Here is a 27,358-nt window from a genome sequence, read left to right on the forward strand (position 1 = left end):
GATTGGATGTGCACTTAGTCACATGGTCTAAACTTTTGTGTAAACTTTTGGCACCTGTGTGGTGCCAGGAGATGGACATGATGATCCTTATGGGTCACTTCCAGCTTGGGATATTCTATGATTCTATGATGAAACAGAAGTAATAAATCAATACTTTATATGCCTACTTTATCTGCACTTCCTACCATGTTGAAACTCAACTGCCCACCTAAGTAAAACTACCACAGTCCTTTTTAGTGTGAAAAAACAAAGTTTTAAGAAATTTGGAAAACAGATGCAAATAATTTGTCCCCAACTGTGTCTTCTCTCCTTAAACAACAACAGATCTTCAGAGGTGCACAATCACACTGTAAGTCGAATATAATCTTTGAAGATTTATTTATGTCCTTAATAAAGGTTCTCAGACACCTGCCTTAAAAAAAAAAAAAAAAAAAAAAAAAAAGTGGTATTTTATATGCAGGTGGAACGTGTCTTTCAGAAGTCAGAGATCGGACATAAGAATGTTACACCTTGCAATGGCACAGACTGTAAAGAAAGTCAGACAAATAGGGACACAACCTTATAGCTGGAGTTTTGTTTTTTGTTTTGTTTTGTTTTGTTTTGTTTTGTTTTTCTGTAAATCTTATTTGTCATTGCCTCTTCATTTTATTTACTCTCTTAACTGTAGCTGTTCAGCTCTTTTGATTCCAAAGGATGTTACAAACACAATTTTCCTTTATTATACTCTTCTAAAGCCTTTTAGTATAAGTCTTCATAAAACCTCACATATGTGCATTATAAAATTACAGGGAATAAGTTCCATATGAAAAATTCATCATATTCCTTCTTACTGTTATTTAGCAGAGATTCTGACATAAAGCATGAGAGCAACAGACATTGTTTTAATTCTTCATTGTAGAAGGAAAAAAAAAAAAGTTTTTTTGGTTTGGGTTGAGAAAGAATTTTTTACATTCTCCCTCTTTGCAGTCTTTCCCTTGCAAAACCAAAAAAGGATTTTAAACGGACAAAAAGTAACCACAATTATATGGAGTGTGTCATTGATAAATTCCAGGGGAATATAACAAGCTAGGTAGGCACATACCATTAGATCTAGCTGTTCAAAATGTTAAAATTCTAGCCAAGATTATGCTGGAATATTTGGCCACATCAGCCCTCAGGACTGCACTTAACTTTTAAAAGACTTGATCTCACTCTAGATTTAGACTTTAGGAAAGTACTTCTTTCAAGAGAGCATTTACACAGCAGTCTGTCTTTAAACACATGCTTAAATCCCTTGAAGTCACTAAATACAGATTAACTGTGAACAGGCGCAAGTCTTTCATTTCATGACAGCCTTAGTTTTGTATAATTTTCAGTTAATCCTAGGCTTTCTGTTTCCAGTGCATGTAGTCTTTAGTTATGGTGACGCAAGATGAGATCAGACTCAGGGCTGCAGTGTCTTCAGGAGTTTTGGAAGGAGACGTTCCAGGAAAATGGGTATCTTCCCTCCTCCTAATCCTCCTCTCAGAAAGAAAATAAATAACAAAACAACAACAAGGAAAAGAGCATATCATCGGAGTGTGCTCAGTTGTTACAGGAATTTTTAGTCTCTTTTCTCTTGCATAACATCTGCTTCCTGCAAGGCTCCTGATTCACTGACCAACTAGATTGGAAACAGTTTAATTCTGGATATTTGTTTAGCTTTTAAACTGACCACATCAAAAGACAAAGCTCACACGACTCTTCTTTGTGTTTACAGTAACATGGGAAGAAAAAAAAAAAATGTTCAAAAGGGATATGTGTTACTGAATGCTGAGTAATATACAGTGTGGCATTCAAGCAGTGCAGAATGTCCTCACAAGTTACAGGTCCCCACATATGCAGTAGATCCACAGCACAAATTTATCCTTAGCCATATATACCCCAAACCGTTTAGGAATCTCCCTGCAAATTAAGGTTGCAGATAAATGTCTGTAATGCAGTGTGCTTGGTTTGTGCAGTGAAGCTGACTATTCAGGAAACTGTTAGGTACCAGAAGAGCTCTGAACCTTAATCACATTTTCCAGTTATGCTGTAGGGAAGTGCAATGATTTGGTTAAGGTCAATATAATGTTCTAGGCTTTAATACCACACCCATCACACTGATAGTCAAATTGAGTCTATGATTCAACCCAGATGGGAATCCAGGTTCTTCTTGGCTTACCGTTATCTGTTCTGCTCATTAGGCTATATGACTTCCATAAATTATTTTGGAGTTCCCGTTAAAAGAAAATAAATCCACATGATGCTAAATGCTGCCTCCCAGCTGTAACACAAACTGGAATTTTGGACAACAGTACTGCTCTCTGACTCATCCTGGATCCCCTCCATGTGACGTTGAATCCATCTAAACTGGGGAGAGTAGAAGAGAAGGGCTTTTTTTTTTTTTTTTCTTTCTCCTTTTTTTTTTTTTTTATCACCCACTGTCAGATAACACATGGATATTCACTCAGCATGCCTCTAAGATGTGAAAAATAACATATAAACAGATATGCTATATAAACATATAACAAATAACAATACCAGAGAGGTGTCTTTCTGAGTACAGAGGGATAGAGAGGGGAAAATAAAAAGGCTAAAAATTTACATAGAGATGATTTAAGCACTGACTCATTGCCATTGTTTAGTTTATAAAATACATGAAATCCAGACAGAATATTAGGGTGGGGGGGAAATTGTGTTAAGCACGACAGAAACACAGTAGTATAAAAAAGATGAAAATAGCACATCCATGGAGCAAAAACTTGTTTCACTCATAGTTTAAATACAGTCACCACACTGCATGTCTCTCAGACATGGCTTTGTTCTGAACTTCTCTGTTGCTTGTTTGCAGTTGGAAAAAGTCCAGAAAACAAGGAAAACAAACATATCACGCGTTTACCACATCTATTTGATTTAATGACACTCAGCATGCCCCTTAAGCATTTTCCCCATGTTAAAAAGACAATGGGCCAAATATAGCTCTGGCTGTCCCGCAGCCTGCCTTGCCAGGAGAGAGCGGTGGGAAATCCTGCATAACCAGCACCAAAGGATTCCCTCATGTAGGAAACCTCAAAGACTACAGAGGTGGCTGAGTGGCCAATTCCAGCACTAGGGGTTTTAGCCAAAGAAATGTTGGTATGTGCTGGGAATTCAGCTGATTACTGGCTAATGAATCAGCCTCTCCAGAGCCTCAGGTAAATGGGATGTCTACATTGCAGCGGTGCATTGTGAAGAGACACCTGAGATCACAATTTCTCTATTTTTAACAACAAAAAAATAAAACCAGAGTAAACACCAAGCAAAGATTAAAAAAAGAATCCAGTAATACGTCATTATTTTTACCACCCTAAGCCGACAGCATGCTCGCAGAGCAACTCACAGTGATTATTACCTTCTGCAAATTAAACCATAAAAATCCTGATTTTGTGGGACAGTTACACCTCCACTTGTTCTGTGATAGAACAGGGAAAGAGAGGCTGATCATACCTTTCCTGATAGGACCAAAGTAAGGGCAGGATTTCTGGGGAGTGTTTCATTTTTTGGCTTGGCTTTTCATAATGCATTGGTGCTTACAGTGCTGACTTGCCTGATTATCATTATTGAATCTCTAAGTAGTAACAATGTAGTATCCTCAAACACTTTAAAAGCCACTTTCACAGTGCACAACATGAATTTCCATTTTATATTCTAGCTTAATTAAAATAGGCTGTCAGCACAACAGCTGCAGAGAAGCAGGTGGAGGTTGGTGCTTGAGAAGAGGCTCTAAAGCAGGTATTGCCTTTCAAGGGACTTTGACTGCAGCTACCCGCCCAGCCATCTTTCTGAGATTTATTCACTTTACTTAGAACTACTGAAGGTACTTCTGTCTTCCTGGGATGACTGTCCTGTGAGCAGTCATTCTTATCTTTTGAGACATGGCAAAGGGTTCTAGTGAAGCTTCTATTTCCATTTCTGGTTAAAGCATGCCATGGGCAGAGCCTTCATATACTCTGCGGGAGACTTGGGCTCCAAGCTCTCTGCCTGGTTTGGAGGCACATATCTGTACTTCAGCACTGCGCCTACCACTCTGTTCAGCCAGCCCTGAGAACCCCTGTTGGACTGATCCAGTGGCAAGAAGATGGAAAGTAAATTTAGTTCCTGGATCTCAGGCTAGTCTGGATGTCCAAGCCAAAATAAAGTTCAAATAAAAGTGAAGCCAAGCTGCTCTGCCTGATCAAGGCTGAGCAGGACTTGTTTTGGAAACTTTAAGAAAGAAGAGGTATGACATCTGCAGAATTTGGGTACCTCTGTCTGGCAATAAGACTATAATTATGGTTTAAAATACCCAAATTCCTCTTCAGAAAGACAGTTCAGAAAGATAGATGGGAATGACCTTGGCCCCTACACACCTTGCAGGAAACTATGACCACTGCTTTTCTGAATCAGGCCTGTAGTAAGCTAAATGAGATAAATAAAGGCAGATGAAAGTCACATCAGCTATACTAATGAGAGCTTGAAAAACTCCATTAAAATGTTTCACATTGTAGTAAATCACATACTAATGGTTAGCAGCAAAATCAAATCACTCTAGCTATTACACAGATCAGCAAGTCAAGTAGTAAAAAAGAGAAAGTGGCATGCTAAAATCCTTGCAAAAGTTTTACTCTGCATCTTCATGACCTCTGTAAGTGCCACAGATGCAGGGCTGAGCTGCTGCTTTCTCTGCAAAGTGCTCTCTGCTGATTGTCAGATTGCCCTATTGATCTCTATTGTTCTCAGACAAGTTTTGCCCTTTCAAACCAAAGGTGTTTTGTTTGTTTGTTTGTTTGCATTAAAGGAAACATAGGTGTCTGTTTTACGATTCTTCAGTACAGTCACCAATTACCTAAAGCACTTGGGAATGTTTCCTTTCTGGTAGCAACAACTTTCGTTTTGTAATATTCGCTGCAAAACAAGAAGCTTTACCCCCCTCTGTGTTATTGAACAAAGCGAAAGAGGAGTTGTCTGTACCAAAGAGGAATAATCTCATTCCACCGAGCACCCCAGGCCAGCCAGGTGCTCTGCTGCTTCAAGTGATGGATACATCCAGCAGAGTCGCGCTCATGGCAGAGCTGGAGGACTCCACGGGGAAGAAGAGATTTTGCCGCCCTTCCAGCAAGCAACAGTTTGGCTGATGAACATGAGCCATCTATCCCCACCCTGCCCTTTGCATCGTCCCCAGAAACCTACACGAAGCAGAAGGGTGCCGGTGCTGCGGGACCCAACCCTCTCCCTCCCTCCGCACCGCACCCAGACCCGCAGCCTTCAACCCCCGCTCCCCAAAACTGCAACCTCCTCGCCCCGACGCCAAAACTCCATTTCTGCTTGCTCTCCCGGGGCAGAGCCGGGGGATGCCCCGCATCCCTGCTGCGCCTCCCAGCTGCTGGATGACAGCCGGGCAGGTGGCCCCCAGTGGAGGGGAACGAGCACGGATCTGTGTGTGTGGGGAGAGGGACCCCATGCACTTTCCCTCCCCCCCCCCCCCCCCCTTTCCTCGGAGGCAAAGCGCGGCGCAAAGTGGCGGGGGTCCCGCGGGGGCCGCCTGGTACCTGCCGGGGAGCCGGAGCGGCTGCGAGGTGCGGGGTGAGCCCGGTGCGGGGCCGGGGCCAGTGGCTGGGTTTTGGGAGGCGTTGCGAGAAAGTCGAGCTCCTCCCCGGCGGCGCCGGCGGCGACGGAGGGTCTCGCTCCTTCTGCGCCGAGTGTCAGACTTTCCCCTGGATTCCCTTCCTCCATCCCCGCCACCCCTTTCCACTCCCTCGCACGCACATGCACACCCCTCCAGCAAATGGGCTGCTTGGCGTGCGTGTGTGTGTGTGTGGCTGTGTGTGCGTGTGGGTGTGTGTCAGCCAACCCAGCCTCACACCCACTGCTGCTGCTCCCGGAGCCGGGCACAGCCCCGGTCACCGGGAGGTATTCGGGGAGGCATTTTGCTCCGTGAAAAGCAGCTCAGCGCACCCACGGACACGGCAGCAGCATGCCCACTGCGCTGAGATCGGGCACACGAGGCCCCTGCACTCGTGGCACTTTCCCCTGGACCACAGACCTTGCCTGCTCTTGCAGGATCCCCTATGTGTTTGCAACAGGAGCATCTCTCCCTAATATTACACGTGCCCTGCACAGGTGCTGGTCCAGATCATAAAGACTAAAGCAGCCTCAGGTCCTCACCTTATTCGCATGGCACGTTGCTGCCAGGGAAAGTCACTCGGTGGTAGACTGGGCGTTAAAAAAAAGAAAAAAAAAAAAAAAAGAAAAAAGAAAAAAAAAAAAAAAGGCAAGCTTGCCACACTCTCTGATAAGGAGAAAAGGAGAAAAGAGCTGGGCAGTGGCCCAGTGCTAGGGTTTGGTGCACGTTTATGGGAAGCCCATGTGCAAAGCTGCCAGGGATACATTTGCTTTCGCATTTATTTTTGTTTGCCCATGGAATGTGCTACATCAGTGGTTCTCCAGCTTTCGCATGCTGCACACCACTTCCTAAGAGAGAAATTCTCTCCTGGACTAACCCACTCCCACACCAAACCCTTCTCCCCAACACATTTCCTTCTGTGGCTGCCCAAGGAAGAGCCTTTCTGCCCACAGGCTGAGAGCCGTTCAACACATGGCACAGATAGTATCAGACCCTTCCAGACATGACACACTGCGGCTCTGTCAAAAACTGCATTTCCTTTAGTGAAGAGCTCAGATTAAAAGTCTTCAGCTGGTGACTCAGTTGCAGAACAGACCCCAACTGTTGCTCCCATGAAATAACTGCAGAATCAAAGAAGTCCAGAGGAATATATTGGAGTTTCCATCGCATTACCCATGGCATCAGGACTTCATCCTCACCTACTATTCATGTCAGATGGGTGGTCTCGGTGTAGTGTAGAATCTAAATATCTTTTAAAAAAAATCATCAAAAGCTGGTTTTACATGTTTTTATCCTTTTTTTTTTTTTTTTTTAAAACAGTTTGTTACTACAGTACCAACCTGTTGTTTTTGTAAGTTCTGTACACAGAGATACACAGACTCTGCTTGTCTACATGTGTCTCATATGCCCACAAAATAAATGGAGCAATTCAAAGACAGGCTGTTCCATAGCTGCCTTTGATTACTGCTGTTTTAAGGCCTCCAAAAGGGAGGCCTGATTCAATTCCTGATTTTCCCATCTCATTACATTGTCATCAACAAAACTTTCCACAGGTTTAATCCCTAGATTTGATAAAATTATCATTGTGATAGGTAGGATGCAGTTCAGAGCAGAGTTTGTTTTAAATTCCTATGGAATAATTATTGCATTTCACCTTGTTTCTAGATCCTGACTGACTATCACAGGCACTTTTTTTTAGTAACTTCTTTTTTACACCAAAGGAGTTCAGCAAAGAGAAAATGAAAAGCAGGTTGATGGAAAGAAAATCCCTGTTGATTTTTGTAGCATTCAATAAAACTACATAATTGAACTTTGATGTGTTCTGAAAGCATAAATCCTGGTTAAAAAAAAAAAAAAAAAAAAAAAAAAAAGTATTAAATATACTGCTTGCTTCATGTACTGGAGATATTTCAGACTCAAGTGAAAAAGAAATCAGTGTGAATGTCCCCTTCACTCATTTGTTGAAGGTGTTTGCAGTTTCTCTGAAGTGTAAAAGAAAACTTTTTTGGAAATAGTTTTATTTTAAGAGCTGCTTTTCCTTCTTGCAGATCATAAAAACACATATTCTTAGTGGAATAAATAGCAGAAAATTCATCGTTCAAGAGTTATACAAAAGAATTTGGGAAATAATTAAGCTCTTAATTTATTGAAGTGGAAGAAACCAAGAAAAAGATGCCCTCTTGTGGCTGTTTTCTGTATGAAAACGGAAAGAAAAATTTCTGTGCAGAGAGCACGATATGAGCATGCCTTTTTATTCTATTACTAAGGCTGTACAACAAGGTTACACAAAGTCATACCATGGACACAGGCTGAGGAGACATTCACCATCTGAACAATGTCATTTTAAATGATTAGTTAATACATTTCTTGGCATTGTATTTTAAATCACTATTCAGAAAATCCTAATGTAGGTAAGTACAGCAATATTGGGAAACTCTCTGAGTGACCTTTTAACCAGGGCTGTATCTGCCCCTTACAGGGTGTTAGAAGTGCCCTGAAAGTTATAGGAATTTCTGCCAAATTTACCAAAATTAGCTAAAGTTTTTATAGGAAGAGAAAAGTTCTTTACAATATTTTGAAGATGTGAAGATTATAATGATGGCAATGATGATTACATTATTTGTCCTACCAAAGGGACAATTGGGTGGAAGATGTGTTCAACAGGTTCTTACAAATGTGAAATTGAAAACTGTGTTTTCTCTCTCACTTTCTTTTTCTCTTTCTTTCATAGCTATTTGAGGCTTCCCTAAGACCAAATTCCACACCCAGTGCCCTGGGCAACTGTTCAGATTTCCTGTAAGGCTGAGTGGCTCATAAAAGAGCAGAAGTTGAACATCAGATATCTCCCTTTTCCTTCTCTCATTGAACAGTAGTACAAACATGAATTAAGAGACCAAATGGATATTTAGAAAATAATTAAATTTAGGAAGAGTGGTAAGTTGTTTTTGTTAATTACTATTCCTTTCTTTTTCTGCTTGATCATAAGTTTGAACACTGTCCAGTTACTGTAATGTCAAACTGGCATCTTGCAGAGAAAACAGTTTTCATCTAAGAAAATTGCCAAAGCAGATACATGGTCTCCTAGTAAAGGCTTCAGGAGAAACATGACACAGCATGCTGCCACACTGTAGGCATTTATTATTATGCTGGGCGCTGTACACCTGCAAACAGTGATAGGAATTTCTGTAGCACTGCACAATGCTTTAAATTATCATTGCTTACATTTGTTAAATTTGTTTGATTTAAAAAAAAAAAAAAAAAAAAAAAAAAAAAAAAAAGCTAAATTGCACTTAGTGAATCTCTTCTGATTGAACTTCTATGCATTTGGTGTCTTTGAGGTCCTTCATGGGAAGATCCTGTCACTCATGTCCAAATATATACATTTGGAAGTTGTGATCTTCTGAAAATCTTCATTCTCTACTAACAAGACCAAGAAGTAGGCTGTTGATTTAAAAACCTGGATGTCCTGAAAGTATTCTCAGATCAAGATGCATAGATGGAAGTACAAAATATGGAACATTTTTACCTGGCATGTATAATAAAGCCAGTGGGAAAAAAAAAAAAAAAAAAAAAAAAAAAAAAAAGGATAAAGTAAAAGAAAAAAAGACCTGATGTATTTATCAGGTGGATTATGAACTTGTGTGGTAAAGGAGGTGCTTCATATGCCAGCCAGCTCCACCTGCAAGCAGAGAATACTGAGGAAGGATGGAGTGGGTGGTCAATCAGATGAGGACATAAACCACTTCTTCCACTCAACTTCAGGCACCCATATTTGTTACTCAGCCACCAAATGTCTCCTTGGGGAGGACTAGGTCACTAAGCACCTACATCAGGTGCAGGCATTTGGGCAAGCTGGGTCCTCCACTTACAATACAGTCGAATTCAGACTTCAGCATTGTCCAAAAATCTGTATCAATGTTCTCTGAAGACACCAGGCATATTACCACTGACAATAATGTATCTTCTGCTGATTGATGAAGAGAGTTATTAAATAGAGTTATTAAAAGACAGATGTTTAAAAAAGTTGTTAAGAAACCAAATGGTATTATAAAGGCACCGGACTGCCACCTTGCAGTCCACCAGAAGGTAAAGGCTTTTCTCATTTTCTTTCTGTATCTCAGAATTTTGCCTTGCAAAGTAGGAACAGACAGAGTTTGCCCATTGATTTGTGCTGCTTCAGTTAGGCTCACTGGGGACTCCAGAGCAACACAAGGCACTTGTCCCACTCCACTTTCTTTGTTTTGTTTGTTTTTATTTTATTTTGTTTTGTTTTGTTTCTACCCAATCATCCCAAGTTCTGCCTTACTTAAAGCATTGAGAACAAGATGCAATCAAAGCAGAGGTCAAGACTCTTTCAGGTTTGTGAAGAAGCTCAGCAAGCAGTGAAGATTGTCTCAGAAGAAATTCTACTGCAGGTTAGAGTGGATAAAAGAGAGCTTCTCTGGATTCTACCGATCTCAAATAAGAGCAGGTTTCACTTAGTTCATTGCTATAAAATGTAAAAGATAATCCTGATTCACTGAGTTAAAAAAAAAAAAAAAGAGAGAGAGAGAGAGAGAGAGAAACAAAAGGAAACTGTTATGAAAGGTGCATAGAAAAGTTTAAGATGTTACATAAAATCAGACAAAAGCTTCCTGAAATGATTAGGTAAGAGTAGAACATCCAGATTTGTCTTGCTGCCAAATTCCTGGATAATTCAAACCTTAATCATCTGATCTTAAATTACAGAACATGTTCAAACTCCATTGGAGTTCACTACATTTAACTTAGCCCAGCATGTTACAGACCTAGGTAGAAATTAAATGATACATACTTAGGTACTTTCTTGCCACTGTTTAGTCCCTGTCTTCTGAAGATCTGTAACCATCTAGTGAAGCACCTACAATTTCCACTGACTTCAGTCTAAACTTTGCTGCACAGCTCATGTGGAATCTGGACCAAACATGGTGAAAAGAATAAAAACTTTTCTACAGATCATGGTTTCTATAAAATAAATACTATGACTAGAAAAAAGATTACTCTATTTCCATGTGTCCTGGTTTGGAAAGGAAAGCAACTGCTGAGGTCCTGCAGTGCTATGTATTTTATGAGTCAGACAAGAAATTCATTTCCATTAAAAATTAACTGAAGCTCATTTTCCCACTTTATAAAAATTGTATTTCTCTTATATTTCTAGGGATAGGCATTTTTACCTCCTGCCTCTACTTCCAATGAAACCAGTGGTTGAAGCAATTGCTTTAAGGCCTTATCCTGCTTTAATTGAACGGCAAAAACTGCCCTATAGATTTATTGGCTTCAGCACCAAGCAGGGGAGTGTAGGAATATAAATTCAGCTCTGAGATGTGTCCAGAGAACTCCAGTTCCCCTCAGCAGTGTAGCAATAATAAAATATCCCCTCATTTTAATAAAACATGAGTGCTATTACAAGAAAAGATTCCATGTATTTTCTTATCTCAGAACACAGTATATCTAGTTCTGTTTATCCTTAGAATGAACAAATCTTTGTGAATGCCTGAAAGCCACTTTTTTCTACTGAAAATATGTACTTGTGGTTAACAGAAGACAAACATCCAAGCAATGGTTCTATAGATAGAAATGTTCTTTCTGGCTCTAAAACATAGCTTTATCCCAAACACACCCTATTTGTTATTTATTATTGGATATTTTTTTCCTACTCATTTTAGAGCAAACTTTAACTCCAGGTGATCACATCACAAGCAAAATAGTGTTAAATGAAACCACATGTCTTAATGACTTACAGTGTACATTACATGGACTCATGTTCATTGTCCTCAATAAATACTATTTGGATTGTATTAAAGTATTTTCTTCCTTAAACTGTGATCATTGAATTTGTTATAACTTCAGCAGTGAGAACAGACTGTCGTTAACAGTTTAAAATAATATGCTACTGGCCAAGTCAATATAAACTTCATCTGAAATATGAGAGTTATTAGCACTTTCAGAAGGATGAAAACAGTAATATGGTATAGTGTGTTTGTTTACATGCTCCCTCTGTTCTGTGTTAGTATTCTGTTTAAATCATTTGTGATGTACCTGTGCAAGAGGTTTGAAGGAAAATGGCTCTGAATTTGAAGATCACCTCATCATTTCTAATGGAGACAAGCTCATATTCATAGAAGTTGTGGATCAGGGGGACCCTGAATGTTTAAGTATGTATTTCTCTGTATAAGGAAATTAGCATAGCCAAAAGAGGTTAGTGAGGCATCTAAACCCAGTGAATGGAAACCAAATCCCAAAAGTTTAGCAAAATCCCTGCAGCACATCATCATATTCTCAGTATCACAAAAATCTGCAATAAACTACATTTTGAATTAGAAATGTATTTTGTGGGTAATTCTTGGGAAAATACCAGTACAATATTCTCATATTTTTTCTTGCTTCACAATTCAATAGCACTTTTTATGAGAGAATACCTCAATTTTTCCCACATTATCAGGTGAGAAGATGATGTGGGCAACCCCCTCATTCCATTGTCATGGTTTTGGTCCATGTGATGCAGTGAGTCTTTCTCACATACTACTCCCATTTGCATCAAGGCTGCATCCAAGTTTGGTTGTACAGCATCTGTATGTACGTTAAACTGCTACCTTTCTATCCAAAGAAAGTATCAGTTGTTACTAATGTATATACCACTGTATATACTGTGTCAAGTGTTGCACCGATTGCTTCTCTACACAAGCGTATCAGTTGACCAGTGTATGGATCCCAGGCAAAAAAAAAAATATTCATTCAAATTTGAAAATAAATTTATTTCCTAGAAGCTAGGTTTCAAAGCATGTAGGCTACTTATCCAGAAAATAGAAAGAAATTATTATCTCTAAGCAATGATTCATAAAAAAAAAAAAAAAAGTACTTCAGAGGAGACAAGGAACACAACTTCCTCCTTGTGCTTTCTTTCTGTATCTCTTCATTGACTGCAGAGGGAGCCTACATGTCTACTTCTAAATGTCTACAGTTAAGTGAGTGAAACCCACCCTGAAGTAGTGCAGCTGAAGCCAACATAATTACATACAAAGTGTTTTCAGGATCAAGTCCAGAGGTTATTGAGGACTCTGTTATGAAAGGTGCTATTCATTTCAGCATTATAACCTAGAAACAGAGTGACCACATTTTGGTGTTCCTTGTTGAACAAAATTACCTTCAGAGTCTAACAGGAATATATTTTATTCAAACTAAACAAACAGATTTTTAATTAATTTTGTTTATTTCTCCTTTCAGGAGAAATCATTTATTCACTTTTATACTAGGTTTAATCCAGTTTATATCAGCAATATTTCTTCATGTGGTTATGCCTGGCTGCCATTCAGTCTTCAGGGCTATGGCTCAAAAATAATAATAATTAAAACAAAGCAAAACAAAACAAAACAAAACAAAACAACAATAACAAAACTAATGAATAATAAGTTTAGCATCATTGAAACCATGTGCATCTATAAAAATGCTTATATATTCAGTGGCTTATCAGCTGAGAATACTGTAACTTAAACTGAAATGTGGAGGATACCAGAGCATTTAAGAGTCAGCATTTGATATTGTGGTTTGGGTGGTTTGTGGTTCTCTTCTTGTCTATCAGTTTGATATGAGGTGAAATTAGTTGGTTTGGCTTAGCTAACTGTAATTTACTATCTTTCAAACTTTCACCTTTCAATAAATAGGGGCTTTTTGCCCTGGATTGCAATGAGAACAGAACCTGAAGCTATAGAAAAGAAGCTACAATGTTTACACATTGTAACTTTTGAAAATAGACCTGCACAAACTGTATTTATGGGTGGAAGTGACTGCATCTACCAAGTCAATGCATGGTTCCAGGTTCTTTCTGTTCACAAAGAAACACAAGTAAAAATAATAGAAATGGAAAACTGTGCCTTAGATTAAAAGAAAGACTAGAATTTTTACAAATTGGGTACTTCTCATTAGTTTAGTTCAGTGTGAAGAATAAATAAATCTACAGTTTTATTTTTTCTGCAGTTTATTATTGATTAAATTCACAGTAGAGAAAAGGATGGAAATGAAACCTAACTACTACTTTCTCTTACTGATACTATATAGAATCATTTCCATGATTTAGTATTATTTTTTAATTATAGCAATCTAAACTACTCAGCACTTACACATTAGCATCAGTCAGATAAGACTTAGTTTACACAGGGAAAGAAGGCCAAAATTGGTTTGATTACTTATCTGTGACTTGACTCAGGAATTTCAGTTGGTGATCTGAGTCTAACCTTCAATCCCTGGCTGACCTAGAGTCTATTCATGAGGAAGAATGTCAGTTCTGAGCTAAATAACTGGAAGAAAGAGGAATCCAGTGGTCCCTGGAGAAATGGTTCCAATGGTTAATAACTATAATCATTATCAAGATGACTGATTTTTAAAGTAGTGTTAAAGCAAACCCTGTTGTAGCAATATGTTTCATCATCCCAATTTTTGGAAAGTGAAGGCACAGCAGCAAATTATTTTGGCATCCTTTCATAAATGTGAAGGCCTTTGGTACATGAGACCCTGTAGACAATTTACCAGACGTGAATGTATTGTTGGCAAAACCAAGAAACAGAGCAGATACAGATGTTGGGAAACTCAAGGTTATGTCTAAGCAGAACTGAAAATACTTGGTAATTTCTGCGTTTACTTTGGACCATTTAAGTCTATCCTATACTTGGATGTCAAAGGGATCAATGAATTACATTGCTTCTTGTGAACTTATTTTTTAAGAAAGACAAAAAAAAAAAAAAAAAAAAAAAAAAAAAAAAAGATTTCAGGTCTGGGGTTCAATAGAAAATAAAACACGAATTTAAAGAATGATCGAAACATGAAGTGATTGTTCATAATAGAAGCATCTGTAAGATCGTAAGGAGCTCTAATATACATGTATATCCAAGCTGTTACTTATGTGACTGAGGGATAAAGACTGATTCAGCTTCCTACATTATTCCACTATGTGTATTGTAGCAGTGAGGACTGTTGCCAGAATCATTTTATATTAAATCAATCCTTTTCCTGAGTAGAGTTAAATATATATATAATAACAATAATTAATATATATATATATTATGATTAAATAAGACATTTTAAAACATACTGATGAAACTTTTTGTTTCCTCACTTCCTATTCCTGTTACAGTTACCTTTTTTTCTTCTCGTCTTTTCTTTGAGATACTCCTTGGTGGTTCAGAATAGTCAACCATGCAATTGTGAGACAAAAGTAAGGCATTATGTGTCTTCTAGTCACCTGAGACTCCATATTAGTCAAAGAAGGGAAATAGACATCTCCAAAGAGCATGATTCTGTTCTAGAGAAGTGAGATGATTTCTTCTTTGGAGGAGCCCCATGAAGGCAGCCGTGTAGGTAACTAGTTCATACTCAGAAATTTTATCTTCAGATATGTAAAATCTTGTGAGATGACTGTTACCCATAACTAACCCACAGGTGACCTCTTAATGCATGCTGCCAGGCTTCCTATCATTTTTGATGGTCAGTTGCTAGCTCCTGATTAAAGTCAGGTGTAGCCGAGAAAAATAATTATTTTTCCTGTGCCTCTGTATAGCATCTCATAAATGGATTACCTCTTTCTGAAGTATTTCATTATGGTACCAATATTTATGTTTTACATACATATGAGTAAAAACAGATTGAACCAGCAACTGCTTTGAAGAACAGGAAATTTTCACCTGCATATTTTACTGGCATGAGAAAGTTTAAAAGCAGCGTGTGGCTTTGCTGACTAATGCTGGATCTATTTCCTTCATTTACATAAATTAAGGAATATATATTTTTATTTAAGTTGTACACTGATATACATGTAGCTCTGGAGATCACTGAGGAATGAAGTTGAATGAGTTCATGAAGTTAAATTATAAAGTGCTAATTTAAGCAGAAATTCTTTTGCATATGTTTCTATAACTTAAATCATGAAGGTAATCTATCTAAGTTATCAAGAACTTTCTTCTTGCTTTAACTTGTGAATGTAATCCCTGTCTTCTGCTGTCAATGGTAAAAGCTTCCCTTCAAATTCAATAGTCAGAATTCAACAACAAGGCTCTAAATTCTGTCAGTCTCAAATAACAATACAGATACCCATTCAGCACAAATTTCACAAACCATAGGCTCATATATTTATTGTCAATGAATAAACCCAAAGTAGCAACACACTTCAAAAACTGTAGGAAATTTGATGGCAAAATCAGAGATCATACTGCTTCAGGAATGTTTACAGACTTTAGTTTCTGCTGCAGTACTAAACACTCAGGTTCGCCCCAATGTTATTTGTTTTTATTTTCTACAGGGTGAATTTTAATACATTTTCTTGGCCTGTGCATCCTGTTTGGAATTTCAAATCTTTGATATTTTTATTCATCCCTTACACATAATATCATTCATCTGCCTGGTTTTATAAGATGTTGGCTGTCTGAAAGCACAAAAGCTGTTTCTTTTGGCAACATGGTTTAGGAGCTAAATTTCAAAAAAAAGGACCATAGCTAAGGAATACACATGTTGTATACATGTAATGTAGTATTTTAAGTTTCTAAAAAATCCAGCAAATTTATATTGCAGGTGCAAGATTTCAAAACTAATGGTTCTTTCAATTCAGCCTACAGACATAACCATATCCATATTTTTATGAAACACCAGTTACATATTCTAATTGTAATTACGTAGACTCTGCTCATTTGATGGCCTTTTCTTTATGTTTATTGAATCTAGAATTAACTATAAAGGAAAACAGATTTGGCAAAGATCTAAGTGGCTTTTGGAGTGATCTGAAGAGACTTACTCCCAGGTTTTGTGGTGGCTGCAGTAGAAATGGGTTCGTAATTTTATGGAATATCTTTGGATGCCTATGCAGAGATACATTCTTACTTTTCCAAAACTGTAAGCCTGGAGTTTACTGAAAAATGTAAGCCTGTTTTTGTGATACTACACCACTTATGAGACAAAATACAAACCATATATCAAACAAGTATTTTTGTAGTGGACAATGTCCATTATTTCCACTCCTTTTGTACGTGGCTGTAAGAATCAAGTCCCATGCAGCTCATGCATGTCAGGCTTATTTTGGCATAGAACAATGGAGGAATTTTCAAACCCTATACAAGAAAGAAATTAGCAGAATTCAGTATAGTCATTTTTCAATGAAAAGACAAGCACACACAAAAACAATCAAAGAAAAATCACTCTGGGAACAGAATTTTATATTTTATTCTCATTTAAAGGCAATCAAGAGTCAGATTTGCAACCTAAGCCAAATTTGGGACTCATTGAAAGTCATGGTAGCAGGAAGGAGCATGTGTATCACACAGCTGGAAAGAGATGAAGGTGGGAATTTCTGCCTTGTGACCTCTGCACTATGAATCCCCTTTCTGCAGACTGCTGCAGAAATTTACCTTTTATCAAGACCTCTGTGTAGCACCTTTTCACCATAGCTACCACTGCAGCAAAGGTTTATGGGTCCTTAAGACATTTTAAGCAGGGAGCACCATAACCCGAGAAAGTCATTGGTATGCAATCCTAAGGAGAATACCAGAAGGTTAGAAGTCTTCAAAATAATTAACACAACTAACTTCAGGGAAAATATCCAGAACCAGACACATTTCACTACTCTTCTGAGAAAAAAAAAAAAAAAAAAAAAAAAAAAGAGGCCTGAATCTGAGGTCTCTTGGGTCACAATAGATTCTTCAACTGCTAATCTCAACTTCTAGGGAGTGACTCTAGATATCTTGAATAGTCACATATTCAGTCAGTGGAAACAGCAGATGATTTTTCTCTCAGGATTAGCCACTTAATAAAATCTACTCAGTTATAGCCAGCCAGACTCATTGACCTCTAATTTTTAGTCTCACAGTATTTCTTCAAAGTGCAGTATCCTATCCATGAACACTCAAGAAGAAAAATGTGATTGAATTCACAACTGTCAAATTACATATGTTCTGCAAAGAGCAGATAATCTTCTGGCAGACAGAAACTCAACAATATGTGAAGGAAATTGTAGAATAAAAACCTCATATATTTTTCTTAACTGATACCCTACAATGGCAGTGACATTTTTTGTTCATGGTCTAGTATATGTTTTGAGAGATGATGTGTAAAGGTAGATTTAGGGTTGAGTTTTACTATTTTTCAGTAAGGGCACCATTCAAAACTGGCATACATTTTTCTAAGCAGAACTTCTCTTATAGCAGATAATTTTGCATGTGTCCTTTAGAGGAATTCTCTCACCTCCCTTTAAAACTTGAAAAAAATGGCATCTGCTGAGGCCCGAATGAAGAAAAGATTAGCAATTTCTTTGAACATTATGTAGTTTTTAAATTAGAGGAACCAGAAACAGAGATTTTACTTAGGTCCCCTAGACTCTTGGATTTGATCAAAGCAAACAAATTTTCTCATTCAAAAAACAGAAGGACAATATTTGAATCTTTTTTTTTTTTCTTTTCCTTTATTTATTTTTTTTTTCCCATATCAGTCTTTCTGTCCATAGGAACAATAGGCTTACTGGGCCTTTTTGTTGTACTTTTTGGTCTCCCAGTTATCTCTGCAGAATGCTTTATTTCTTGGTTTTATTATGTCACTTTGCCCCTTCCATGACCCTTAAGCTACATTATTTCCTGTATCACTGGTACAGAGAAACAAAATACCCCAAAACAAATATCTAGTACAGCTTAGCGAGGACTGAATCATGACTCATTGAAATCAACAGTAGCTATAACATTTATTGGTTGGGGGATTTTATTATTATTATTTTTTTTCATTATGAATAGTGTTTGTGAGGTTTTTTTGTTGTTGTTTTGTTTTTGTTTGTTTGTTTGTTTGTTTTTCAGTTCTTCTGTGTTCTTTTTGTTGTTGTTGCTTTTGTTTGTTTGTTTGTTTTGGCCTGTATATGTTACACACTAAACCTGCAACTCAGCTCAATAGCAGATCCTTGGCTGATGTAATTCCATGCAGCAGCAATGACCTCGGTGAAGCTATGCTGAAACATTGCAATGGACTGAAAGTATGAATTCTGTTGTGTATTGCACAATATCCTACCACTTGTGCCAAGTATTTTCTCCACTGTGTTTTCTCAGAAAAACTAAGTGGTGAAATGATTTATATATATACATATATAAATTGCTCATTTTCCATTGCAACATTGAGTTAGACCTACAGTATATTAAACACATTAGTGTTCTATGTTATTAGCCATAACATGAGAGATCAGTTTCAATACAGAATGGTTAGTTTGTGTTAGCTATAGTCAGCCCCTGCTTGATATGTGAAGTGAAAGCCATAAAATGCCTTGAAAATGTCAGTGTTTTGCTGTTAGAGCACCATTTTACTTATTGCATACCAATTTAATCTTTGCTTTATTTCACTTCTGTTTCTCAGACAAACCCATGCAGTAATGGCTGTTTTTGCCTTTTGCCATTTTACCTTCCTATGATAACACACACGTGTATACTAGACTCAGAACTTCTGTAGCAGACCACTGGAACATCAAAAGATACCATTAAAGAGAAGAATTGTAGAGATGTGTATTTGATGGATGGACCAGTCCATGGAGAAGGAATTGGTTGGACTTCACATGCAAAGAGTTGCAGTCAATGGCTTATGTACAAGTGGAAATCAGTTGTGTCATTTCTTGGGGGTTGGTATTGAGACCAGTGCTGTTTAACATCTTTGTCAGTGAGATGGACAGTGGGATTGAGTGCACCCTCAGCAAGTTTGCAAATGATACCAAGCTGTGAAGTGCAGTAGACATGCTGGAGGGAAGTGGTGACATCTAGAGGGACCTGGACAAGTTTTAGAGATGAATTCATGTCAACCTCATGAAGTTCAGCACAGTCAAATGCAAGGTTCTGCCAGGGTAATCTCAAGTACAATACAGCCTGGGTGGAGAATGGATTGAGAGCAGCCGTGAGGAGATGGACCTGGGAGTAGTGGTTGCTTGATGAGAAGCTCAATATGACCCAGCAGTGTGTGATTGCAGCCCAAAAAGTCAACTGTATCCTGGGCTGCAGCAAAAGCAGTGTCACCAACAGTTCAAGGATGTGATTCTTCCCCTCTACTTCACTCTTGTACGGCCCCATCTAGAGCCCTGTGTTCAGCTCTGGGACCCCCAGCACAAGAAGGATATAGATGTATTAGAATGAGTCCAGAAGAGGGCCATAAAGATCATCAGAGTACTGAAGCACCTCTCTTAAGAAGACAGGCTCAGGGAGTTGGGGTTGTTCAGCCTGGAGAAGAGAAGGTTCTGGGGAGACCTTATAGTGTCCTTCCAGCACCTAAAGGGGGCTTACAGGAAAGCTGGGGAGGAACTCTTTGTCAGGGAGTGTAGGACAATGTATAATGGTTTTAAACTAAAAGAGGGTAGATTTCAATTAGATGTAAGGAAGAAATTCTTTACCATCAGGGTGATAAACTGTGGGTGCCCCATTACTGGAAGTGTTCAAGGCCAGGTTAGTTGCTTTGAGCAACCTAGTCTAGTGGAAGGTGTCCCTGTCTATGTCAGGGGGGTTGGAACTTAATGGAAAAAAAGTTGGAGTCTGAAAAGGGCTTTTTAGTGAGTCCTCCATTGGGTGAGCTCACAGTTCCATTCATTGCTGCTGTAGCAAAATGTCATCCATGGACTCAGTAAACACATGAAGGAAAGACATACATGCACACTGTGTATGTCACTGTCATCACAGGTGCTATCAGCTGGCACTCTGTAGCACCACTGACCTGTTTTATTAAAGCAATAGCAGCATGCACTATTCATAGATTCTTTTTTTTTCCATATGTTTTTTCAATCCGCTGTCAGTCTCCATTACTTACAAGGTCAAACAAACTCTCCATGTATTTATCCTGCTGTGCACTACAAAAATGCAGAAATTCAAATAAAGTAGAGACTTGCTGAGAAGCCCTGCAAACTTGTATCTTCTATTCCAAATAAAATAATGTGTAAAATTCTACAAAACAAATTAAATTATATATGGATGTTTTGTCATTTTTCAGCCAGTGGGAGACCTTCTCTTCATAGCAAAAGATGGAATTAAAAAGGTTTCCTGAATACCTCAACTTATACATTTTGAAACATTCCAAATAGCCCTCCTCAATGCCTCACTAACTTTAAGATTGTCTTACCCTTTAAGTGACCTGACTGCAGTTACTTAAATAGCCAACTAATTCCCTGACTTGTTCATTAAGATTATTATTGAAAACCTTAAAATTCATTATGTGTGAGTACAAAGAAAACTGGACATTTTTTTGGTTCACTGCTAATACGAGATAAGTTTGTTTCCTACCTTGAAAGGAAAGAAGATTCTGCATGTTCCAGTTGAATCCTATTAGACAGATGATTCTCGAATATCTTAAGTTTATGCATATAAAATCCTCTAATTCCTCAATGTGAAAAGAAATATGTGAAGGGATTTTACTCTGGAGCAAAATTTTTAACCAAATTTAAGTAAACTATAGGAAAATGATGGGATGAAGAACAAAGCAAATCATTCAGGCTTTCGCAATTCAGAAATTAAGCAAATGCATCTACATGAATTTATGTATACAAAAATAATAATAATTATAATACATATGGGCTAACTGACTATATATAAAATAATTGATGCTCCATGAAAGAAATCTCTTCAAAAGATTTGTTTTTAGGACCTAAACCTGATAGAAGATTCAGTTTAAGTTTTGAAGAATTAAGAAAGAGCTGGGAGAAGTGGAAAATCAATGTGAGACCTGTCTACCATTATATCTCTATAGGTACAGTATTACAGGCATTATTGGACCTGAATGGAACTTCAAAAGGCCTGGGATTTTTTTTTTTTTTCTTTTTATTATTACTTTTTATGTTATGACATATGTGTTTGTTACAAAGCTGTATGAAATGTCATGCCAAAACTAACATGCAAAATGAAAAGCCATAGAAGTTTGCTAAGGACATTTTTTAAAGTAGTGATTAATGAAATGTTCATTTCAAAGCATCTCCTATTGGAAATAGTGTAGCATGTTTTATCAGTTTTGTTAAAACAGCATTTCTGAATGAAAACCTGATGACAAAATTTTTATAACAATTGGTAGATATGATGAGCAGCTCTCATATGCAAGTCATCCCCAGCACTGTCTTCTGCCATGGCGGAGAGTGAAATACAGTATGAATGTTTTGTTATTTTGGTTATTAAAAAACATAATTTTTGTTAAAACAACTTTAGAAAAAATCTTCTCCACATTTAAAATTTGAAAGAGATTTTGAAAAGAAATTTTTCAGTTAGATTTGGATAAATGACAGATCTTTAAGAAAAACCTTGAACTCAAATCTTCCCATGACTCAATTTAACCTTGTAGCTAATTCTAAGACACAAACAAGATTGCACAGAAATTTATTCTACTTTCTGATCAAATAAATATTCAAGTGTTTCATACCAAATAGAATTTAATCTCAAGCAGAAGATGTCTACAACCTAGTTTATGGAGTGCAGGGGGAATTACCAGTATTGTATATATTGTTCTGTTTCAGAGTGAGACCTACTGTAAGCAAGTCTGTTGGGTCATGTCATGCAGGTAGGCTAGGCAGAACAAGAGGATGAAGACATCCAGGAGGAGGAAGGCATGAATTTAACACCTTGCTCCTGGACATCATCAAAATAGACATTTCCTGCCACAGATATTCAGATGTCCAAGGCTGCTCCTAAACTGACCTTTGGCTCTGCACCACGGAAGCCCCTGCAGTGTCTCAAAACAAAGACCTCTTTAAAGTTCACCATGGATGACAGCCAGCCTGCTCAGCAGTTATCTTTCCCCAATAAACATGATGTGGGAGATGTCTGGGGTGTGCTTAAAGTCCACTTTCATGTGGAGTTAGGACAGGCTAAGATTTACACTTAGATCAGGAACCTTCTTCTGCTCTGGAGTCTTTCAGTTTAGATGTCACATGGGAAATTATGTGGAATAATCACAGAGGATGACTTGAGGGAGACTAATGTCCTTTCTAGTCCCTGCTGAGAAAGAGGGGTCTGCCCTGCAGGGCATTTCAGTGCTGAAGCCTAATGCAGCCACTTGGAGTCTGCTTGTAGGAGCTACATTCTGTCCATTAACAAATTAAAAAGCCTCATAATACTAAAAGTTTATGACTAACCCTCTAATCTGTTAAATTAGGCACTTAACTACAACTTTAGGTGGGAATTTGACAAACGTTAGTGGCACCTAAATGATATTTAAAGCACCATTTAGGCGCTGAAAGGAGTTCTGAAGAACTCCTGTCACCTTTTTGTAACTACGTATTCTAACTTGGGGTAAACTCTTTTTGTTTCAGGTAGCATAGGGACATTTCTGGCACACAGTATTTCAACATGCTTCCTTTTAACTACTTAATGATAAAATGACTTTCTGTCAGTATAAAGTTTTAAACATTTAATATTTCATAGGTGTTTAAAAACAAGGCTTGAAAATAAAATAAAAGGGAAATGTTTAACATTGGAAATTAAGTTATATATATGGCAAAAAACTCTTTCTATACAGTTTAATAAGACCAAGACTGGGAGAGTTGAATTAAAGCTAAAGAAGTGAATAACAGTTGTAAAAGAAATCTTTTTAGAAATAGATCAGCTTGAAATTTTAGAAACTTTCAATTTTTTGAAATGTTACTTGTGTTTAATTCCCAGATCTCTACTCTCAAGACATTTTCTTTTGTTCTTGCCTTCTAAGTCAAGTGCACTATTCTAACATTGAGATTAAAGCACCAGATGAAGTGGTTCATACTGCAACACTGAACCCATAAGCTATTATTGTTAAGTGGTCAGAGCACACTGTTTGCTTCAGGGATGCAAGACTGGGGTATTTCAGAGGGCCCACTCCCTCTGACTCTAAACACTATGCTAACAAGCCTGGGAAGAGGAGCAGGAGGAAATTTTTCTAACTGGCCAGCTTCCTCCGTTGGCACCAGTGCATAGTGGCCTTCTATTCAGGCTGTTTCCCAAAGATATGCTTGGCCTACCAAAGAGCCCACATCCAGGCTCGCTTTGTTTTCCTTAATTCACAGCTTGGGTTAAACTGCCATGTGGCTCCAGGGAGTCAGAATTTAGAGTCTACTTTTGCCTTTTTTTCCTGCTTCCATTCCAACCTTCTTACTTTATCTGAATAGGAGGCCTCTTGTGATTTAACACATGCAATGCCATTTCTAATATTAACAAGAAGTCTTCCTAGAACCTAAGAACAAAAGTGCAGGAACAGGTCAAAACTCATCTGTATCAGTGTTTGGTCTCCAAAAGTGGGTAAAATAAGCAAGCAGACAGTACTTTTATGCAAGAAGACTCTCCAAGACACCATTCCAAAGAGCTCATTCACAGCTAATGGCCTTCTCAAGCTTGACATGGTGAGAAATCCTTCCATGATCCTTTCTTTCATGAATTGGTTAGTAGGTGTTGCTAAAGTATGCAATGCCCCAAACCTCATGTATCATAACTAGTCAGCAGACATTCCCTGTTCACCTTTCCAATATTGCTTATGGTTTTGCAGAACCTTGTCATAATCTCATAGAATCATAGAATGGTTTGGGTTGGATGGGACCTTAAAGATATCTAATTCCACCCCCTTTACCATGGGCAGGGGCATAGGGACCGGACATCTCTCATTCTGTTTTCTGTTTTTCAGGCTTTATTCATTCAGAAAGTTCTCATAAAATAAATCAATGATCATTAGCTGTTCCTTCGTGAACTTATTCTAGTACAACTGTATCTCTTTTAACATTACATCCAATAGGTCCTACACTTTTTGAGTGTATAATAGAGATATTTTTAAAGTAACAACACAAGTGGTAATTATGTCTCAGGAAGAAAAAATATTTTTTATATAACCACTCAGAAACAGATTATCTCTCAGAGACTATGAGCAAGTAACATAAATAAAGATTTTGTGCAGGCTCCTTAGATTCAGGAATGGGTCTAGAATGTGCACTTTGCATGTGAATTCAAGACAGAGATAACTTAAAAGGTTAAAAAAAAATAATCTCCTGTACTTCATAATATAGACACACAACAGATTTAGAAGTGTCAGCTGTCTAAAGTGGACCTATTTCTTCTAAGATCAGTAAAACCCTGCAGTAATGCTTATTTCTTTTAAATTCAACGAACTTTGGACTACATTTCTAATGACATACTCTTTTGGTTTAGAATTTTAAAGAAAAAGTTTTACCAGATCAAAACTCAGAAAGTGGTTATTTTTCTCCGTATCTATTTAAGTAAAATAAATTTAAACAAGTGATGGTATACTGAGTTCGTGATTTTTCTGTTTAACTCGTATCTTGCCTATGCTTCTGAAATTAATATTCTTGCCAGTAAGAGTTGCATGCAATGTGTCAGAGAAGCAGTACATGAAATTCTGCCTTGCACTAACTCTTGCAGAACTTGACCAAAAAAATAAATAAAATAAAAATAAAAAAATCTAGAAGAGTCTAAACAATTATTTTTATGTTTTAAATTGAGATATATATATATGTATTCTGACTTACCCATAAATACCTGTTCTGATTCAAATATCCTAGTCAATCAAAGGACAGTTTACATAGGGGTTTGAAGTCAGAGTTTTAGCCTTAGCAAAGTGTTTATATTAGAGAAAAGTATTAGAGAAGTATTTATATTAGAAAAGCTAACTTGTGTTCATTCTAACACTGAATATGCAAATGTATACATATAAATGATTTAGCTTGGAAATATAGAATTCAGTGAAAAGTAAAAACTATTCACTATATTATATTCCAGTATAATCCTACAAAAAAAAAAAAAAAAAAAAAAAAAAAAAAAAAAAAAGTTCTTTTTTCACAAAGTGTGCTTATAAAACACATTTTATATACACAGCTTTTGCATGTATAAGTCTATTAAAACTTCCTAAAATATGTTTGCTTGCAGAGTACCTTTTAAGTTATGCTTACCTATAAAGCTTGTCAGCCTCTGTTCTAATACAGCCTTAGCCTCAGGAGTAATGGAACTAGGCCCAATTGTGTCTAAGCAAGGCCCTGTTAATCTTGTCAAGAACTAATTAACAGTTTTGTTATGTAAAAAATATCTCCTTCCATCAGATAAAGGGAAAATGCAGATAAAGCTGTTAAATACAGAAGTTCTGCTGCAGCATGGGAGCATGCCATGAGTGGATGACACCAGGTGCAAAGCAGACTGAAACACCAGGAAAACACCACCCAGTTCTCCTGCTGCATTTCCAAAAGCAACATCTTCAGTCCAAGAACCCAGGGTGTCATGACCCAGAAAAAGCTGGCTTACTTGTTGTTGCTAGGTAGCATGAATTGTCCTTTATTCTCATCTGCTTCAGTCTAGAACCCCTTAGGTCGTTTAGGTGAAGAAATGGTGAACACACAGTTTCTCTTCCAAACTCTGACCCCAGTAGTGACCGACACTATATTAGGCACTTCTTATGTAAGAAATGATAAGACAGTAAGAATGATTATTACAGCCTGAAACCATCTTGAGGATGGTTACATGTGCCCAGAGCCCACTGTTTTTTCCAGTATCACACCTACAAACACCATACTCTGGTGCACAAAGGTAGCTGGTCCTTTTAATGCAAGGAACATGTCTGGATTATCTTTTTTACTCAGAAATTTTCAAGTCTTTAAATAACATGTTGTCTTGCAATACTGTAAAATATACTATCCAAGCAGAAATTAGAATGCGTGTTTTCATTTGTTCAACCCAGTATTTTTATTGAATATTCTTAAAAAGGTTTAAGAGCTAGTATGTCCCAGTGCACCATTATGTTGGCACACGTATTTTCAGAAGCTGATAGAAGTATCAAAATGATACAGCACAATGATTATTTCCTAATCTGTTCTTTTAAGCTCTGTTGCCTTCATGTAAACAAGCTAAAATTGTGTTGTTGTTGTTATTGTTTTTTCACATCCTTTGTAAACTTAGTAATCATTCTTCTTTGAACTGACATCTTTTCATAACTATTAATTCTCTCATTCTAAATATAGGCCTCTAGTCTAGGATAACGTGAAAAGCTTTTTGTACTTTTTACTCAGTACTGTTTCTTAAATGTAGCAATTTAGTGCCATCTGAGGTGCCTTAGAGTACAACTGCATGTGCAACTGCAGTGAAAACCTCAGCACATACTTTCACAAGTAGACATTTACACATAGATTTTTAAATTCAGGCTTGATCCTTGAACTGACACCTACTTTTAGGAAAAAAAAAAAAAAAACAAAAAAAAAACTTTACCTCTATTTCATCCATAGTTTTACAATTTGTGAGCATAAGTATAACTATTTATAGTTTACATCCTAAATATCCTTGAGTATAGGACAATAAATAAGATAGCATATAAGCATCAGTAAGCAGTCATATTAATTATCACAAAGATTGACACTGGACCTTTAGCTATAGGAGACAATTTCTTCATACTAAAAGGAACGATGTAGAGTTCTCAGTACTTAAAAAGGACACACAATGGGAAACAAGAAACTCAGTTAATATATCAGTAATCAAATAGGCTAGAATGCCAATCTAAACCATTTTGTAACCAATCTCATGACAAACTGGCATCTTTTCAAGTTTCATAATGATGTTGTGTTTTTGTACTACTGTTTCCAAACAATCCTGACGACCAGATTAATAGACAGATTGGAAAAAGGTGTGAACTAGAATTGATCATATTAACAGATATATATTATTTCCATGGAAAAGCAGTGCTGCTGTTTACATATTGCAACATACATAGAGATTTGTC

The 27,358-nt window shown here is 37.4% G+C and overlaps 1 protein-coding gene across 2 annotated transcripts in view; it reads right to left on the reverse strand.

Moving 5' to 3' along the window:
- Nucleotides 1-5,820, reverse strand: part of SEMA3D (semaphorin 3D) — a 143,468-nt gene extending 137,648 nt beyond the window's left edge. Inside the window, exon 1 of one of the 2 annotated variants that reach the window (XM_084495289.1) lies at nt 5,568-5,820. The gene's annotated coding sequence lies outside the window, so the exon portion shown is untranslated. The remainder of the gene's footprint in view (nt 1-5,567) is intronic. The other variant, XM_084495288.1, reaches the window with a different exon arrangement.
- Nucleotides 5,821-27,358: the final 21,538 nt, after the last annotated feature.

The sequence above is a fragment of the Aythya ferina genome, assembly GCF_964211825.1.
Source record: "Aythya ferina genome assembly, chromosome: 1".
NCBI classification, from domain to species: Eukaryota; Metazoa; Chordata; class Aves; order Anseriformes; family Anatidae; genus Aythya; species Aythya ferina.